Source organism: Peromyscus maniculatus, chromosome X (genome assembly GCF_049852395.1).
Source record: "Peromyscus maniculatus bairdii isolate BWxNUB_F1_BW_parent chromosome X, HU_Pman_BW_mat_3.1, whole genome shotgun sequence".
NCBI classification, from domain to species: domain Eukaryota; kingdom Metazoa; phylum Chordata; class Mammalia; order Rodentia; family Cricetidae; genus Peromyscus; species Peromyscus maniculatus.
Window position 1 is genome coordinate 128,398,241 of NC_134875.1, and position 18,237 is coordinate 128,416,477.

Consider the following 18,237-nt stretch of genomic DNA (forward strand, 5'->3'; position numbering starts at 1 on the left):
CACGTGGCAACTTATAGATTAATAGAAATGGGTTAATTTAAGCTATAAGAACAGTTAACAAGAAGCCTGCCACAGCCATACAGTTTGTAAGCAATATAAGTCTCTGTGTGTTTACTTGGTTGGGTCTGAGCGGCTATAGGACTGACAGGTAAGAGAGATTTGTCCTGACTGTGGGACAGGCAGGAAAACCCTAGCTACAGAATGGGGTCTTTGAGGTGCTATAAAATAAAGATAAGGTCGTAATGAATTAATGTGGTCTATAATCATGTCGATGGTTTCCTTATAAGAAGAGGGGAATTTGGATGTCAAGGTATACAGAACCAACAGCAGAAGCTAGAAAAGTGAAATGGAATAAATAGGCTCCAACAGCCTCCTGAAGGAACCAACCTTGATAAAACTTGGCTTTCATACTTCTGACCTCCAGATTGAAAAAAGCAACTCCTGCTGTTTAGGTCCAAAGAAACTAGTCTAAAACTTCCACAGACAAGATGTAGGTACTATAATAGTCTGTGGAGTCAAAGCAGTGATCAGCATAGTCTGACATAAAGAGATCTTTGCTGTAAGACTGTTCTCTAGGCTTAAGTTAGATCTTTTCTGCTTACAAATCAAGTGAGAATTTATAAAGCTGGATTCTTGGTCCATGGGGTTCTAAGATATAAGTATACACTGTGTTAGTCCTATAGGAAGTTACTACTTATTTCTATGCATGTGAAAATATAACACTGCCTTTGGCTAGACTCAGAAGCTAGGCAGAAAACACCTGCAAAGCAAAGACGTTGCAAACAGTGGTGGCTGAGAAGCTGGAAGTTTCCTAGGCTTCAGCATATGGAGGGGGATTTCAGATAGCAGCCTGTGAAGAATGAACTACCTCAAAGACATCTAATTTAAAAATAATACTGAATAGTAAATAGTTCAGCCTTAAGAGAGACTGATAGCTTTGAAAGAGCTCCATACCTCATTGCCTGGGTATCCTAATATCACTGCCATGCAGAAACAAAGGCACATTCTCACTGGAGAAAGAAATTATAACCCAGTGCTTTAAACCATCAATGGTCACATACAGTGGAAAATCAGTAGGGCTGGAAGTATGACTCAGGGGTAGATGTGTAATGTCTTAGGTTACATTCCAAGCACTATCAAACAAAAATAAGACTTAAAAAAGACAAAGCCATTGTTGTTATTATATATGGAGACCAGAAAATAACTAGAAACTATAAATTTAAAAATTCAATAGAAATTTCATAAAAGAAGTAGAATGACAAAATGGTATTTATTTAATATGGAGAAAATAAGACAGGAAAGAAAAACTAAAATACATTTAATATATAGGAAGCAATATAAATATGTAAGCAATCACATTAAATGTAAATGGTTTGAATATTTTGGATATTATGTGCTTTGTTGTTTGATTGGTTTTGTTTTCAGACTGGGTCTCACTGTATAGCTCTGGCTATCCTGGAATTCACTATGTAGATGAGACTGGCCTAGAAAGTTTCCCTGCTTCTGGCTCCTGAGTGCTGAGATTGAAGGCATATACCCCATCTGGGACTTTTGAGGTTTTTTAAAATTTATTATTTGCTAATGTATTTAGATCATATCCATCCTCCATTCTATCTCACTTCCTACCAGAACTCCACAGCCCCACATTCCAACTTCATGTCTTCTTTTAAAAAATGACCTCACTGAGTTGTTAGTGAGTAGGTTTTATTGTACAGGGTTCTTTTGCCTATCTTGGGTGCAAGGAGGAGGGGATTAAACCTGCCTCAACTGAATGTACCAGGCTGGGCTGACTCCCCAGGGGAGACCTTGCCTTGGAGGTGGTGGAAATGGGGGGTGGATTAGGGGGACAGCTGGGTGGGAGGAGGGAGGACAGGGGAATCCGTGGCTGATATGTAAAACAACTAGAAAATCTCTTATATGAAATAAAAAAATTCTCAAATAAAACCTTCCTAGCCCTTATTATTGTATAAACACTGATTACCTTAAACAAATCTTTTTAGGACAAAATCCCCTAAATTTTTCTTATAAAAGTATTAGTTGTCTGCTTCCTGAAGGGCAGTGTGTAACACAGGCCGCTGCCACCACGGTTTTCCACCCTGGAACATGGGACTAAGTGACTGAGTGCTGAATCTGATACCATATTCCATCTTCCAAAATAAATAAATTATGCGTCCCTTATTTAAAAGTGTTAATAACCACCACAGCAACCAGCCTGGCACAATAAGCCAAAGGGTACAGTAGTGATATGCATACCTTGGTAGTAACCGCCAGCTCTCTAATTGGAGTTAAGACCCGCTCAACAAAAGGAAAGTCATGCCTGACCACAGAAACTTAAGCACTTACCCAGGGCTAGTGAAGTCCTGGATCCTGGAAGAGAACCTACAACTACTACTTTACTAAACCACATGGTCTCTAACCCCACATTATAAATACTTGTCTTTATCCTCACTCAGGTATCACACTCAGGTAAGTGTAGTTCTCACTCTTCATCAATAGCATTTCTTCAAAAGATGGAGACCATTCCAGAAAGCCACAACTAAACCAAATGCAGCCTTGTGGAGTTCAATCGCTTCTGCAACAAAACTCCTGCACATAACAAAGGCTCAGAATTCATTGTGTAAGAAGTGGCAGAAAGACTGCAAAACCCAGTGCAACAGGAAGTTTGCTATGAGATTGTCTGGCCTAGCAATGGCAGAGAAGCTACACACATGAATCCTAAAACTGGCTGCCTAAATACGATGTAAACAAGGATGACACCAATAGACATGGTAATATGGAGAGAGGAAAGCTCCCAAGGCCTCACCCCAAGTCAAATAACTACATGCAACTAAGGAAGAATATACCAGTTGGTTATCTAATACTAAATGGTCAACCCTGAAAACACATATACATACAAGTAACATTATAAGGACTGAGCATGTTATACTTATATATTTAGGAATACATACACATACACACACCACATATATACACAACAATAACAATAACAACAACAATTTTGTTAAAAACCAGTTATGAATTTAAATGAGAGTTGGGGTAGGGTATATGAGAGGGGTTTCAGAGAGGAAAGGAAAATGATGTAACTATATTATAATCTCAAAAAAATAGTTTGAACAAAAGTGTAAATAGGTGCCAGTGACATTGTAAAAGCACTTGCACCTAGCCTGATTCGTCACTAAGACTGATTACCTGAGTTCAGTCACCAGGATCCACATGCTGAATGAATAGATTAGCCCGAGTTGTCCTCTAACTCCCCATGAACAGTATGGCGAGTGTGTGTGTGTGTGTGTGTGTGTGTGTGTGTGTGTGTGTGTGTACATGTGCACACACACAATAAATAATAATGATAAAACCATTAGTCTTTGAAAGTTTTCAGTTTTCACTTTCATTTGCTTACATAAGAGTCTGTTGTGATATTCTGAAAACTACTTTGTGTTTTGTAGCAATATTATACTTTAATTTTTTGGAGCTTGTGGAAAACTACAAAGGTAAAACTAGTATGTGAATGGCCCATTCATAGGATGAAAAAAAAATAAATACTATCTTTAAAATAAAGCATCATAAAATTCTCTAAACAAAGTAGGCAATAGGAAAATCAGTCCATGAAATGACAGACTATCCTATTTGGACATGTAATATTAATGTACTAGTTTGGCTTTAGTAGAAAATTAACTGTTATACAGATTAATGTTATTTGAATTTTATTAGTCACATGATATAATGAATTCAACTTTTAACTTATATTGCATCAATATAAAGGGGATAATAGCATAAAGAGTTTATCATTGGGTTTGTATTTATAGGCCATTATAATTTTAAAGAGTTTCTGTCACCATGATGGGCCAGTAAAAATTGTCTCTTTTCTTTATAAGTTAAAAAATGTTTTGACACAGAATATTTTTGCTGAAACTGGCTTTGCTGTAGGCAGGCTGCAGATGTTATCTAGCTAGGTAACTCTGCCAATCTGTCCCAAAGCATAGGAGATTAAACGTTAAGCTTCAGCAAAACAACAAACCACAATATGCTCCAGTCAATCAAGACTATTTCTAAATACAACCATCGTTCATTGGTTGGACAAAACTCAAAACTAACAAGTCCTCCAACTCTATGTTTACTTAACAGAAAATAACAAATGCATGACAGTTTCTGTTTTTCATGCTTTTGTGTTTTATCCTAAGTCATCCCTCCCCCCCCCCCCGAAAAAAAAAAACAGAGTCACACCACCTTGCAGACATGATTTTTGGACATAATGTTATTCTCTGGGAGTCACAAATGAGGGAAAGGGAGATTTTAGTCAGGGAAGGGGGAAACCTGATATAAGGCAATGCTTTACCAAGTCATTGACAGAGGCACAAGAAGCCTGGCTGGTTGATTGGCTGTGTAGGTTTTCTTTTTTTCCCAGAGTGTGTGAAGTAAAGATTGCCTAAAACATCTGGTTGGGTTGGACGAGTGGGCCAGGAGTTTATATGCAAACTCCTTTCTGCCTCTTATCTTATTGGTCTAAATTCACCCTGTAGGAATTAACACCTATACCTATTCTGGTAATCAGTCGTGAGAAAAGACAAAACCTCTGTGAATCTAGGTTATCAGATTTGGGTATTGGACTGAGACTACTTCTGGAGCAAATACGATCAAGCTTGTGAGCCCTTGATGCTAAAGGGAGGGAAGACAATCTATGATGTTGACACAAGGAATCCTGTGCTAAAATTAAATCCATAGCCCCAATATCTGAGTGCCATAGTACTCAAGGTACAGAGGAAGAATGAAGCTACTTTCTGTAATGTGAGGAAAAGAAGAAAAAGGTTGGACAAGAAAGAGTTAAATGTAGCTGAGTGTAAATATGCATATTTGCAACAAATATTAATGACTCTAAAGTATATTGGTCAGGAAATTATCATTGTACCAAATCCAAAACAAAAATCAGAAGGTTACATTTTGAGCATGGATGTAGTGGGTAGCTGTTCCAGCTTTGACCTGGAAGTACTACCCCCATTGAGGCTTCCTGTAACTGTCACGCCTGAGGCAGGGCCCTTAAGACCCAAGATGTGGATATGCCAGCTCTCTTCGTTCCTGGTGATCCTGGATGCTGGATGTAGACCGAGCAGAGTTCTCTAGAGAACACCACTGGACTGCACTTCACCTCTCCTGGATCCTATTACCTGTCCCTTTACTTGTTGTAAGTTACCCCAAATAAACCTCCCTTTTAACTATGTGGAGTTGCCTTAATAAATCCTCCAATACATGAGGTTATATTAGGGGTATAATTTCTGTATTTAAGCCAAATATTCTCACACTCCATAATTAAAACAGATTCTTGGGCCAGGGTATTTCTATCCATGTAACTATCTACTTTGACATCTCCAACTTTCTCTGATTTACCAGTTCTCAATCCTTTCTTCGAGGCTTTGATTTGGCTAGTAGCATCCAGCAGAACTGATACTATGCCCGAGAATAGACTTCAAGAGGACTTGAATGTTTATGCTTGCCCTTTTGAAGAACTGCTCAGAAGCTTACTGAAGTATGATGCCACACAAAGGAGAGATGAATTGTTGAACAAGAAGTGCTTTGAGAAAAATCAACACCCAGACAACCCACAAAGTCACAAACGATTCCAGCAGACACCAAATTACTCAGAAGAACATAACCCAAGCTGTGAAACCCCCCAAATTATTTACTCATTAGATGGTTTGCATTTGAAATCATCAAGCTTAGGCTATTTCATTATACAGCAAAAGCCAATGGCTATTAAATATCTGAAAAATGGGCAATTATTTTTGTTTTCATCTGTTAATCACCTTTCAGGTTTATAATGTTAATTGAAATGTTGACTCCCAAGCTGAAGGATTTATGATAGGAAGGTCAGCCAATGAGGATTTCAACAGCCATTTTATTTATTTTAATTAACTAACTTACTGACTTATTTTGAGACAGGGTCTCCATAATGTAGCAAAGGCTGGCCTCTGAATCATGACCCTCCTGGTTTTGCAACTAGAGGCATGTACCAGCATAACCAGCTCTCAACTAGCATTTTATAATGTTCAATCACAGTAAATAAAAATTCCATCCTCTAATTATCATTTTACTTTACAGCAGAGAAAAGTTAATACACAGAAAATCTTCATGGTTTTGGCAAATTCCAAAGTATTATACTTTCTGAAAATGTATAAGCTATTTCACTTCCTTTAACACCTACAAGCTTTTTAGAATCCCTTCACAAAGAAAAGAAGGGCTACTGATGTATTTCATCAATAAAATGTATCAACTTTTAATCTTAAACTTCCAACTGCACCTGAAGCCAGGATTCATGGAAAAATCATCATTCCCATTAAAGGTGTGTGTGATCTGGGAAGTCCAACTAACCAAGAGTTCTGGAGATGAACTAGCTTGGCTCTCATTGCTTCACATACAACTAATACATTGATTGCAATTAATGAAATATCATTTTGGATGGAATTTTAGTTCAGAACTGCCAATAGATTTGATCTACTTCAGAAATAAATAGGACATTTTCTCCAAAAAGTGACCAATAACTACTCTGCAGGGAAAATCCAATAAGAAAGGTCAATTCTTTTAAAGCCAGAAATGTCTGCAGTGTCCTTACAACATGTGAACAGACTAATTGATCTGTGAGATCATCCTATCTTATTTCATAGTGACAGTGAGAAAATTGATATTTGTAAAGAGTCATAGATTCAGAAATGAACAGGACAATGATAGATAGGATGATTATGAGTAGTTTGAAAGAAAAATACTACCTATGCTTCTTAGAAATGAAGTTATAAAAGAACTTTCATTTTCTTTCATTTGAAGAACAAGGGATCTGCATACAATGATCAAAGAAGCATGTGGACCTTGATATAAACACATCTATTTATTGTCAGTTTTTCCTTCCCATCTGGGCCAGCTTTTACCCATGAGAATAATGACAACATGTTCCCATAGAACAAACAGGAAGGGTTAATTTCAACCCATATAATTTCCTTTATTAAATTGACAGCAAGTTTTCCATTTATAAAAGCACATATTCTTACACCCAGAGGGAGTTCAATTGTGTACTTTGAGATCAGTCTATTATACATCAGCTACAGTGAAAATGAAGGAATGGCTATCCTGTAGATAAGAAAAAAAAACAATTAATTGAGCAATGTTGTAGAATATTATTTTAACTATATAAAGGTGTATTACATATATTTATGCTGAATTTTAAATGATGTGTTACATTTATTTATATTACATTTGTTTAACTATGTAAAGGATTTTTACATTTATTTATGTTGCATTTGTTTAACTATGTAAAGATGTGTTGCTGTTTTACCTTGCCTGCCTAAGACACCTGATTAGTCTATTAAAAAGCTGAATGACCAATAGCAAGGCAGTAGAGGAATAGGTGGGTCTAATTGGCAGAGAGAATAAGTAGTAGTAGGAATCTAGGCTCAAGAGAGAAAAGAAAGAGAATGAGGGAGAAAGAGAGGAAGACTACCAGCTGCCAGCCAGCCAGATACAGAGTAGGACATACAGAATGAAAGAAAGATAAAAAACCCTGAGGCAAATATAGATCAAGAGAAACAGGTTAATTTAAGTTAAAGGAAAAAAGCTAGCTGGAAACGAGCATAAGCTAAAGCTGAGCATTCATAAATAATAATAAGTCTTCATGTCATGATTTGGGAGCTGGTTGATGGCCCAAAAGAAAGCTTGCTATAGAGCAGCCTGCGATTCTTGTCCATTAATAATCTTCCCACATAGCCCAGATTCATTCAAAAATGAGTACTTTCACCAATGATTATCCGAGCCTCACCCAGCATATGGCATCCAGGAATGTATATGCATATTTCTTTTTCCAGGAAGACAATAGGGTAAACCTTTCGGAACAAATTTGTGTAATAAGTAACAATTAGCTGGAAAGGTAGGTAGGTAGGTATAGTGACTTTTAAAAATGGTTAACAGGATATACTTATTTGTTTATGTATGTGTGTGTGTGTGTGTGTGTGTGTGTGTGTGTGTGTGTGTGTGTGTGTGTGTGTGTATGAGAGAGAGAGAGAGGTCTTGTATCTTTTGTAGAGAGCGAAGTCAATGTTTTATAATATATTAGCGGTAAATATAGGCATTGGAACCTTGAATATAACTTCATCCAAATAATTTTGCATGTTGAAACTATGTTACTTTTATTCAGAACAGACCTGGGAAGTCATTATAATAGTTTCCTCTGTTCAGACTGGCTTTATATTAAATAGCAGAAGGGCAAGAGAAATTAAGTACAAAAAATGAGTCTAAGAAGCAGTTTAAATGGTGGCATGTTATATAATAGAGCTTTGGCATTTGTGGGAGGTGGGGCTAGCAATCTTGTAAGATGGAAGATATCCAATTCATGGAAGACATAAACATTTAACAATAGAAACCCTCTGGCAGTTGTTGAATAATATTATTAGATACTGACTCTATATCAAATTTCTAGGCTCTGAGCATATTTCAGGAACATGATGAAGGTAGGTACTGTCCTCATAGAAATTGCATTTTTCTAACAGAGAAGCCCATGATAAGTAAGTCAGGAAGTAAATAAGCAAAGCAAATTCCACCAGGAATAAAGAAAATATGGGAAATGTGATGCTGACTAAAGCAAGTTAGGAGTAAGAGCTGGCTACTTCAAATTGCATTTCATGACAACTGTTGGGAAGAGGACACTTGGGTTGTGGTTTAAATGATGCAAAATGGTCAGTCATTTGAAAAGTTAGGACTGCAAGTTCTAAGTAGAGGAAAACAAGTGGAAAGGTCCAAAGTTAAGAATAAACATGGATGGTGTGGCTGGAGTTTGATAAGCTGGGACTGGATCATGCTGAGCATTAGAAATCATGGCAATGAATGGAGATTTTATTATGAATACATTGGAAATTCATGAAAGGGGCTGCATTGGCTATAAGCATAATATAGAGTAAACTTTTCAAGAACAGTGTTGAAATGGAAGGAATGAGTCCAGTTGGAATGCTGTTACACTTGATCAAAGAAGATGGGTGCTTGCTCTAAGTCTTAGAGTCTAAGGTATTATCTGTGAACTATGCTTGTGCTGACATGGAACAAAAGACGCAGATTTGAGATAAGCCATGGGAATAGATTTGATATGGTAGGTAAGGAAAAGTAGGAGTGAAAGATGACCATTGGATTTCTCAGTTGTACCATTCAATAATAAAAGAGACATTTGTGGGTGTCCAATTTGGGATGCAAGCGTTTGAAGGTCAGGAGTACTGTGTGGAACTTGTTGAATATGAGACCACTTAAAGATTTGGAAATAAATAAGTTGACTATACTGTTAGACATGGTAGCCTGGGGCTCAAAGAGGAAATCTGGGCGAGTGTGACTAGCATGATTACCTTATCCCTTAGCCACAAACCAACCACTCATAGCTGGAGGCAGGATAAGCCTTGTTGTGTTCAGCCATAATGAGGAATGAAATTAGGTTATTTGCAGGAAAATGGGTGTAATTGAAGAGAATAGTAAATTAGGCCAGTCCCAGAAAGACAAATATGCTTTCTCATGTTTGTGGTTTCTACATTTAATATAGATACATAAAGCCATGTATACACATATAAAATAAAACTAGTTAGATGAACAAAGGTAAAAAAATGCTATGTGGAAAGGGGAGGAAAAGAATGGGGGAATATAGGCATGGGTGGCCTCTGTTCGACATACAATATATACTCACATGAAAAAAATTTCAGTAAAATTAATTTGAAAAGAAGTTAACTGATAGGTGCAATGAATGGCTATTCCTGGTGGCTCTTCCTCTAGGCTTGGAAACATCTCTCTACACTTGGAAAATAAGTTTACAGAGCTCAGAGTTCTCTACAATAGACAGTACCTAAGCTACATCTTGAAAATTTCAGGGTCTTGGATATTAACTATTGGTCTCAGGAAAATAATGTTTACTTCCTTCAAAAAGATCATTTTAAAGCTTATTTTCCTTTCCCATCAATCCCATAACCCCCTCACCCATTCCTGTTGTCATTTGTTATTAGGAGACAATCTCTATATGATAATCCCTATCTTTGTCATCATATAAACATGATATAAACTGTCATCTGAAATGTAATATTTTCAGTCCTCAAACAAAACAACCCAACATTATCTCACATCTCCTTTAAGCTATGATTCCATTTTCACTGTCTTTTTACACAGCAGTTTCCTAAAAAGTACTTATATTTTCTGTCTCAAATTCTTCATTCCCTTTTCTCTCTTTATCACATTCTATACAAAGCCTCTCTCCTCCCTCTCCTTCCTTCCATTTTTGGGAAACAGTTCTTGTCATGATGGGCAGAACTTCATACAACCAAGTCAAAAGCTACATTGTCTTATTTTATGTGACTATTCAAGGATATTTAACAGAGGTAATCATTCTTCTCTTTTGACTTTTTAAAAATCATAAGTTTTAGTTAGCATATAATATTCTGAGATTCTGGTGGGCGGTGGTGGCACACACTTTTAATCCCAGCACTCAGGAGGCAGAGGCAGGCGGATCTCTGTGAGTTTGAGGCCAGCCTGGGCTACAGAGTGAGTTCCAGGACAGGCTCCAAAACTACACAGAGGAACCCTGTCTCGAAAAACCCAAATAAATAAATAATTAAATAGATAAATAAATAAATAAAATTATGAATTTCTTTATATTTTTATGCATGTTCACATTCATCCCTATTATTTTTTCCCCATTCCTTCCAGTACCCTTCCTTTCCCCAAGTATTCTGTTAGGTTTCAAGCCATATATTTCTATATTCTGTCCATGAGAGCAAGCATGTAGTATTTGTTCATTACTTCTTTTATTGCTCTCCCTTGCTTTCTCTTCACATTTCTCTCCCCCTTCCCAATCATCCACTTGCTTTATTATGTGTAGTCTTCTCACTTTCCTGCCAGGTCACAAACTGGCCCTTTTTATCTCACTTGCTGGCTTCATCTCCTTTTCCCTTCTCTCTGAATCGGTGTTCCTGAGATTTAGCTTTTGTAGAATTCTTTCTGTCTTTAGTATTTACTGAAACAAATTCTCCAGTATGATGACTTTGAGTGTCAGGCCTGTGCCTTTGTGTTCCATCCAGAGTTCACATTTGAACAGCAACCTCACATAACAGGATTTAACTTAGATGACTACAGAAATGTTAGCCAAAATTCAGATGCTTAGTATTTGTCCTCAACTCCTCTTTTAGCCCTCTACATCAATCCTTACATATTCTACCAGTTCTAGCTTCAAAATCCATCCTGGTATTGACTTCCATACATTACCTCTATAAGGCAAGCTATAGCCTGTAGATGAATTTCTAAGCAGTCTTATAAAATAAAAAACACAGAGCCAAATATAGGGGTGAAAGCCTTAGAGATCAGGGATATAGGAATAGCCACCAGCTAACCTTACCTCACCATGCTGCAGCTTCCAAAGTGTGCTACTTCCTGTCTACCCACGCCTTTATTGCCTTGATGTTCTGCTCTCTCATTGGCTCTTACCCCAGCTACCTCACTTCCTTGTCACTGCCAGGCTGTACAGACCTCCAGGTCTCTATGGTTGGTACTGGGATTAAAGGTGTGTGTCACCACACTTGGCTGTGTCCTTGAACACACAGAGACTCTGCCTGCCATGTGATCAGATTAAGGGCATGTGCTACCACTGCCTGACTTTTGTGTTTACTTAAAATGTCTTGCTATTTCCTCTGACCTCCAGGCAAACTTTATTTATTAACATACAAATAAAACATCACCACATTTCAGCACAAACAACGTATCACCACAATAGCCATTTGTTAGTTACTTCCCTAGACTTCTTTCATCTTTCAGTTTGTTTTTTATGGAGCAAGCAGAAATTTTTGTAAACTATAAATCAGATCATGTCATCACATTGCTCCCCTGTTAAAAATTCTCCTATGCTTTCCCTTAGACTCCAAAAACAATCTGAATTCCTGTCTCTGACTACAGAAATAGCTGTCTGTCTTCCTGGTTTTATCTCTTTACTGCTCTCTACCTTCTTCCTTACACTACTCACATCTTGTAATCATTTGAATGTGAACAATCCAAATTCATTGCTGCATTGAGCTCTTTCTATCTGAGGCACCTTCTGGAATGTTCCTTTTTGCATTCTCACCCTGACCTCTTCTTTTCAATTAGCTTTCTACTCAAGTGTGACTTTCTCAGGGGCTTTCTCTGACCATACTATCTGAAAAGATGCCTCTCAGGTGCCCCTCCCTCGCACCGTGTTCTATCATTTTATATTGCTTACAAACTGTCCTCTGATTGATCTGTTTGTGGGTGTACCTTCCCTAGAATTTGATCTTCACCAGGGCACAGACTTTTGTTAACTTCTGCATTCCAATAGTTAGGCAACATCTATGCTGTAGACACAAATGTTTTACTTTTCTGAATAAGTAGCAGCCAATAAATGGCTGAATGAGTGCAATCATAAAAATCCATGGGAGGAATAGATGTTTGGATAGAGTACAATTTGAGACAGAGTTTTAATATGTAGCCCAAGCTGGCCCTGAGCTCAAGATCCTCCAGTCTCAGGCTAATGAGTGCTAAGATTACAATGTGTGTGTACCAGCATGCCTGACAGAAAGACAATGATTTAATGTCATTTCACTTTTACATGAAATGCTAGTGCAGCTTCTAAGTAGAGATGTCTACAGGACATCAGCACTGGAACTTGTGAGAATTTCAGACTGAGAAATAAACAAATGAAAAAGACAGTCATGCCAGTTTTCTGTTGGGGCCATAACAAATCACCACGAAAAAGCATGCCTTGTCGTGTTCAGAAAGTCAAAAATCTTAAAGTCAACATACATGCAGAGGTGTGCTTTCTGAAAGGTCTAGGATATACTCCAGTTCCTGGGTTTTTCTAGATTTTAGAGGCCATTTACTTCCCTTGACTAAGATGGCTTCTTACTGTCTTTAAAGCTACCTCCTTCTGACTATGTTGAGCCCACCTGGATAATCCAGCAATGATCTCCCCATCTCCAATTCTTTGGCATAATGCTATCTGCCAATTATCATTATCAACTTGAACACACAGGAGATTAGACTAAGGTTATCTCTAGTGGGCCAAAATTCTATCCCAGGAGTTAATGAACTAAGCTCAAGAAACATATACAAGAAAACTAAAAGGTTTGGTGCTTTGTAGTCTTCAGATAGGTGAATAGAGGATTAAAATTTTGGAATATTATGGAAGGGAAGAAAATACAGATTTTCTTGAAAGGATAATCAGTTAAAATTCAATGCAGGAAAAGCATTACCAAGTATCATAAGCAAAATTTGTAGAATTTAGTTGTTAGGGCATCACTGACGGTTGCCCAGAAAATAATGTCTATGAAGTTTGATGGAGGCAGCCAGATTTGTAAGTAACTGCCAAATGAGTGCACAGTTAAAAAATAGATAAGAAACTTCTTCGTGTTAAGAGAAACAATTCACTGGCAGCTGTTATGGTCAGTAGAAGGTGAAGAGATCATCTAGAGTATGAAACAGTGTCATTTATTCTGCTAATATCTATTTTTCTAAGGATAATCTGAGTCAACATGTCTGCCCTTTTTCTGTGAGAACTAATATCACAAACTCATTGGCATTGGAAGGAGAGAGAGCTGAGCAAGAACATTGGTTTATGCCACCTTAAAAGGTCGCTGCCCTGTAAGGGTACCCTCATTGTATATTAGCTATAAACTCTACTCTTGTTTCAATGGAATGGATTTTAAAGCCGATGCCTTGCCAATTTGATTTATAAGATTAATTGCTGCTGTAGCTGAGTTCTGACTTTAAACCTAAGTGGACAATGATGGTCAATGGGTACCATCCTCCAGCCTGGTTCTGACTGCTGTTGTCTTGCCACCCTCACCCTTCTCTCCCATTCTACAACCTCTAATCGTCGTGAGGAGGACTTGGGATGAGAGAATGGGAAACACACGGTGCAGAGAAGCCCAGAGGCAGGGACCCTTTTCTAAATCCAATGCCACTGTGTAAGTAAATTCTATTCTCAACATCTTTGAAACAGGAAGTTGTCCCTTAGCCCTGAACTAGTGACATTCAAATGAGGGTATGCTTGGTAAGTTGTTAAGATAGGTGTTCCCAGGGATCAGCTGGATTACACTGAGTAATGGTGACCCTCTCTGTGCTTCATTTCTTTCATCTGGAAAATGAGGGTAATAATAGCTAATTTAAGCTCCACACAGGAACAAATGTGAATGAAGTAATGACAATAATTACAATGATTCAGGTAATGGTTGCCACTAGAACAGGAAGTACTACGCAAACGCTTGAGCACTTTATATGTGTTCTGCCATTTACTCTTACAGCTTCATAAGGTGTGCATTATTTTAATACTCCTTTCAAAAAGATCTGAGCCATAGAGAAAGACGTAGGCTAGTTCGTAGAAGAGTCAGATTCATGATAGGCTGACAAGTAATGAATCATAATGAAGATGAGGCTTATTTTAAAATAAAATGCTCAGATCACTGAGCAAGCAAGTGCATATGTGTAAAAAGATAATTACTCAGAGTCTTTTGAGCAAATACTTCTATTTTCAATTAATATTAATATCATTTTAATTGATGGATACTTGACACTTTAAAGTAGCAGGGTACATGAGTGATTATTTCTATACTCCTTTTGTAAACTGCATTATTCCCTTTTGGCATGTTTGCCAAGTTGGTCAAAAAAAGCTGTTTTTGCTCATCTGCAGACGAAAGACTCTAGGGCTTGAAAATGGCATTCATCCTGGTAACAGACTGGCACTCCAAAAAGCAAGTGCGGATAAAACTTGGTGCAGCTTTCCCATGGCTTTGCCTTGCCTTTAACCTGAAATATAATTGCATACTTCTGCTGAAGAGAATGGATAGTGGTTCAGTGGAGACACCTCATTTCTAGACAGGTTCTACTAGAAGGCAATATTAAAAAAGGGCCTCAGAATCCAGACAGAAAACTGAACAAAAATGAAGTTCACTGTTTCATTTGTTACCAATTGGTTCCATTAGTTTCATCTAGCGTGATAGAGAAGCTCCTTCTCCCTAATTCCTACATGCATACTCACAAAAGAGTGCATATGTACACACACACACACACATACACCCAATTCATACAAACACATAAAAAGACAAAATCACAACAACTTAATTAACAGACGTCAATTTCACTCCATAAAATACAACATGTTTTAAGCAGTAGAGCAGAGGGTATTGCTTTGACAAACTAGAAAGGACTGAAAAAAGCAGAAATAAAAGTAAAAGGCAGATTAGTCATTAAAAACAACAGGAAGACAGCACAATAGAAAAAACTTGTTAGCACTAAGTGACTTCAAATTCTCTCCTCTCTCTGTCTCTGTTTCTCTGTCTGTGTCTCTCTCCCTCGGTGTGTGTGTGTGTGTGTGTGTGTGTGTGTGTGTGTGTGTGTGTGTGTGGTGGTTATGTGTATGTGTGTGTGCTGTGTGTATGTGTATGTATGGTATATGTGTTTGTATGTATGGTGTGTGTGTGTGTGTGTGTGTGTGTATACATATGCACTCTTTCATGAGTATGCACATAGGAGTTAGGGAGAGGGAGCTTCTCTATCATGCTAGATGAGACGGTCTTTTCTGAGAAATTTGGCTGTCACCTCTCTAATCTTGACTTTTTTTTAAAAATTTAATTTTACAATACAATTCAGTTCTACATATCAGCCATGGATTCCCTTGTTCTCCCCCTCCCGCCCCCTCCCCTTCCCCCTGTCCACCCCCATTCCCACCTCCTCCAGGGCAAAGCCTCCGCCCGAGGACTGAGATCAACCTGGTAGACTCAGTCCAGGCAGGTCCAGTCCCCTCCTCCCAGGCCGAGCCTAGCGACCCTGCATAAGTCCCAGGCTAGAAACCCCATCCAACGACTGAGGGATCTGTATGCAGAGATCCACCGGCTAGGCCCCAGGTGGAGCTCCGGGAGTCTAATTAGTGAGAAAGAGGAGGGTTTATATGAGCGAGAATTGTTGAAACCAAGGTTGGATAAAGCACAGGGACAAATAATCTTGACTTCTTAGAAGACTAAATAAGCAGTCTAGTCTAAGCTTGGTGGAGTGGAACTTCATTGGAAGCTACTCCACTTTTATTTTTAGCCTGGTCTGTTGGAGCCTAGTGCAGAGGCTTACTCTCAGTAAACATGGCGCAGTTGTGCTCTTGAATTCACTGCAGCTGTGGGTATCTTTGGGCTCTTCAACTTTCATCACGGGTTGGGGAGCAGCCTCAGAGAGGCCCCAGTTCTTTCTGAGGGACTATATTTTTTTCTAAGGGACTATATTTGGCAGTTAACCCTTGTGGGGAGATGTGGCATTTTCTAATTTTTTCCCCCTGCTTACCTTCTTAAAGGGCAAATTTTGTTGGTTTTCCTTCTGGTTTTTGGATAGTGTTTCTTTTCTAAGCCTTGTAGATTATTTGTTGCCTTTTAACAGCATTTAGCACTTAATTTTATTATCAATATACAGTGTGTGTTCACAAACCCACCTCTGAAGTACCTCTAGTTTCAGGGTTTAAGGTCCAGGCAAGATATCTCCTTCAAGATAAGACACAGCAAACAGCATAGTTGCCAGAAACTCATTTTTCAGTATTAGAAATAAAACACATAATGATAATAATGATGATACTCATAGCCATAAATATGGTTATTTACAAAAATAACATGTCACCAGCATGATAATATGAAATAAATCACTTCAGAATGACCACATAAGAACTTCTCTAGCACCCTGTTTCTCTCTGTTCTTATTAGTTTTTTTACACTGACATTCTACTTGTAATTAACAAATTTCAACAGTGTGATATATGCTCTGGAATCCAAAAGTCAGATTTAAACCCTTTGTTTTCAGTGCTGTTAGGGTATTCTAAGGTTCAACTGTCAGGAACATTGTCTTCAGTGTGGGATTTTCAAGATGATTTGATGATACTGACATTAAACATCCTCTGTATATTTGGAGAGGGTTTGATTGACTAATCCACACAGACTGATCCTGTGTAGAAAATGATATGTGTTTGAGAGCAGATGTTGACATGAGTCATTTCATTTCTGTGCTCAGATCTCAGATCTCAACATCTGGACTATCTACTCATGGAAACATGATTTATGTTTCTACGTTGCAGTGTCTTTATTTAGAAAACAGACTTGTATCAAAGAGTAGTTATAAAGATAAACTAGATAATACATCTTGAACTCTCACATATGGACTGCTCCATAATAAGTAATTCATAATGATGGGCATTATAAAGTGGAAATTTGATAAATTGGTGATGCCTTGTGTTTCTATTTTATACTTGTATCACAAGGAATTTCAAAGCTCTCCCTTGGTAACAGGGCCCCAGACCATACCACTATTGATACCATGTTGTAGGCATTATTCTGACCTTAGAACCCAGCATGTAAATTCCAACACTTGCCAAAATGGGAACAAAGACTTAATCCATCAAAGACATAGTACATAGTCAAGGATCCAGGAAAGTTCCTAAATGTACTAACTTTGCCTTTTGGCTTCTGGTGTTTTGCTTTTCTCGATAATGCTGCTTGCTAACCAAAGTGTGTCAATCAGGATGCGGTTTTTGTGCATAAAAGACAAAGGATAGTGAGGCTAGGGGCTGCAAGTTCCCCACACAAAGGCCAGTCAGCAATGCAGATATTCTATTCAGCTTTTAGAGTGTCTGCGTGTGTTCTCTGGTGGAGTTACATCTTCATATCCATCCTTGCCATGTGTATTCTGAGTAAACCCAAAGGCTCAGAACTAGTATCGTTTTCCAGTTCCTGTCAGCCCATGAAGTGGAATGGCTTTGTAAACCCAGGGGTACATAGACAATTTAACCGTGGCAGCAACTCAACCTGAAGAACTTTTGTTCCACCTTGATGTTGGGAGACGAGGTGTTCGTTTGTGCATATTATGAATACACGAGCTCTTTTACTGTAACTCACCAACACAGTCACCTTCAATTCTTCTCCATCCAAATTTTGGATTAGGAAGGAGGAAGAAGTGGTATTAGGAAAGTAAAAACATCTTTCATCCCAAAAAGATAGAGTGCTTTGACTATTTTAGCCTTACTGAGATTGGGGAGACTATATATCCTCTAGAGATTTATATATCCCCTCAGATTTAGAGGGGAATTCTTAGTAGGGGTTGATATTTGTGGGGATTATAACAAGAATGAGATCCAGTATAGGTGACAGGGAATGAAGAATTTTCAGAGTGGTTGAGACACAAATTGAGAATTCATTAGTTGGATTGTTGTCA